The 2,700-nt window shown below is 48.6% G+C and overlaps 1 long non-coding RNA gene across 2 annotated transcripts; it reads left to right on the top strand.

Moving 5' to 3' along the window:
• The first annotated feature begins 823 nt into the window (after positions 1-823).
• On the top strand, positions 824-2,127 carry LOC136327277 (uncharacterized). Of its 2 annotated transcripts, none has more exons than XR_010729588.1 (3): positions 824-955; positions 1,169-1,276; positions 1,693-2,127. It is a non-coding gene; the product is annotated as an uncharacterized lncRNA (long non-coding RNA). The 2 variants fall into 2 exon arrangements; XR_010729587.1 differs by having other exon boundaries at positions 1,688-2,127.
• The last annotated feature ends 573 nt before the right edge of the window (positions 2,128-2,700 follow it).

The following is a 2,700-nucleotide window of genomic DNA, read 5'->3' as shown; positions in this document are numbered from 1 at the left end:
ATACCTTTTTATTTATTTATTTTTTTTAAGAATTTTAAATTTTATTTATTATTTTTTTAGAGAGGAGAGAGAGACAGAGAAGGGGGGAGGAGCTGGAAGCATCAACTCCCATATGTGCCTTGACCAGGCAAGCCCAGGGTTTCGAACCGGCGACCTCAGCATTTCCAGGTCGACACTTTATCCACTGCGCCACCACAGGTCAGGCAAGATACCTTTTTCTTGCCCCTTGCTTCTTTACAAGCATAAAAGAAAGAAGAAAAAAAAAACACAAAAAAACTAACGGCTCCTCTCCACAGCCACGTGGAAAAGGGTCCGTGGGCGCGTGAAGGGAGAATGACACGGCAGAACCTAAAAAAAGCCCGCGCTGATGCCCGAAAGCAAGTGTGGAGCGCTCGCGGCTCTCCTGACATGGCTCAGCTTCTGTTTGCGGCTCCGCGGACCACATGCTGCCTTCACTCACTCCTCAAGGATCACCGCTCCTTCCAAGTACTAAGATGTCAGCGAAAATCTGCCTTCTGGGGAAATTCGATCCGCCGGAGGAGAGCTGCTGACGCTCATAAAAATAGCGTTCAGACATGATGACTCCTCCGGGACACAGAGGGAGCAGGGGTCACGGAGCCCGGGGCAAAAAAAGGAAAGCTATTTAGGGTCCTCAAATGTCAGGCCAGAAACTCTCTCCCCCTTCAGGGGTCCATGCAAGACTTCAAGGGATCCACAAGTTCCCAGAAATGGAACCAAATTTTTTGTGCCATCATGGAATTTTGGGGGTGGGGGGGTGAGGGTGGGGGGGAGTGACTTTCATTAGATTCTCAGGGGTCATGACCAAAAAGTGATTTAAGAACCACTGATAAAAAAAATTAATATGTTATTTCCATAGATACGTTTTTCACTCTGAAAAATTGTTTTTCATTGCTCAAGAAATCCATAAATCTTATAAGGAATTTAAAAATGATAGGTAAGCCTGAAGTCTCATACTTTTATTCCAGCTCTGTCCCCCTTAGTTTTACCCCCCGAACAAATAATAATTGCTCGACTTTTCTATGCGTCTTCACGGTTATGCACCCTCAAAGGGACTTGGGTGAGGATCCTTGCGAGGATTTGGGTGTGTTATTCTTAAACTGTACCATATATATAATATATTTCTGCCGCATGACTTTGCCTCCTGCAGAGTCTGGGGCGGGGTCCCCACGGGCACACGGGGAACCCCGGCTGCGCAGAGATCCACAGCAAGGCTGGGCCCAGTGTACTCGGACCTCCTCCTGTGTTGACCAAACAGGTGGGTGCTCTCCAGTGTCCCCCGTCCCTGAAACCGCCCACTAAGTACCTGTGTGTGTGTGTGTCTGCTGATGCGCGGGCCCGAGGTCTTTCTCTAGGAGGCCGGCCGAGAGGGGAAATTTCATGGTCATGAGATATGCCTATTTCAAATTTTAAATTCAACGGCCAAATTTCCCTCTAAGGATGTGTTGGTTCATCCGTCCGCTCGTCGTATAGGAGAGTATCGGTTTCCTGTCTCCTACTGCCATCCTAGATATTATCAATCTTCTTAATTTTTAGCAAGCTGTCAGATAAAAATGTATATCCTCTTGTTATTTTTATTTGTCGTTCCCTAACTGGGAGTTTGATATCTTTTTGTATGTTGATTGACTGTTTGTACTTCCTTTTCGGTCAACCGCCTGCCTGCTCGAAGGACAGTGGTTCCCGTTCCTCACCGTGCGTCAGAATCGCGTTCAGGGTCTACACTGCGGTTGCTGGCCCCGCCCCGGAGTATCGGACTCAGTCACTGAACACGAATGGGAACTTGTAACACGCTCCCCGGCGCTGCCAGTGCCGCTGCTTTGGGGCCAGGACTCTAGAACCATCTAAGTAGAGAAACCGGCTGGTCCTTGTTTCTCTCTATTTCAGTGGCCCCCAACCCCGAATGGACATGAGAATTATCCAGAGGGCTTTCTAACAGTGCAGTGCTGGCACCCGAGTTCCACCCCAGATCAATTAGGTCAGAATGTTCTTCCCATCTGTGTTTTAGGTTTCTAAAAAATCCTCAGGTGAGCCTGGTGTTCAGCCAGACTGAGAACCATGGCTGGCCGAGATCAGTGCTTTGAAGGGGCACAAGGTCCTTCATAAACCTCCTCCCCCCTCAGAGTATATATTAAAGTCAGAGACGCTTTGCCCGGGGCCTTCTCAAAGTGCTCTTGCCTTGTGTTTTGTCCAGAGACACGACTCTGTGAATTTACAGCAAAGAGAATACTTGCACTTACGTGTGTTCACAGTGTTTACTGTTCACTCTGTGTGAGGGCAAGCCAATGTGGTGGACCTTCAGGCCTGTGTTCTTACCCCATTTCCGTGTTTACCGGGCACATCATGCTTAGAATAGAAACGAAGCGTCTGTCCGTTCTATGAAACGGGCTTCACTGTAGCTACCAGACAGGCTCCAGTGAGTAAATGAAGCATGCTGGGTGCCACAGACAGTGCCCAGCACTGTGTGAACGCAACAGAACCACGCTCAGCTCCCTTCCTGGTCTGTGACTCCCTGGACACAGAAGTCTGGGTCCTGGATTCCCTCTGCACAGACAAAATGACACTCCTTTCACCTATCGTGTGCAGCGCTTGCAACCTTTGCCAGGCCTCAAAACAAAATCTGCATGCTACTCTGGAAACATAATCACCCAGGTGGCCTCAAGCTTACACAACTGAATAGGAATT

Source organism: Saccopteryx bilineata, chromosome 2 (genome assembly GCF_036850765.1).
Source record: "Saccopteryx bilineata isolate mSacBil1 chromosome 2, mSacBil1_pri_phased_curated, whole genome shotgun sequence".
NCBI classification, from domain to species: Eukaryota; Metazoa; Chordata; class Mammalia; order Chiroptera; family Emballonuridae; genus Saccopteryx; species Saccopteryx bilineata.
The sequence above is the reverse complement of the archived record's forward strand: the minus strand, read 5'-3'. Positions and strand labels throughout refer to the sequence as shown.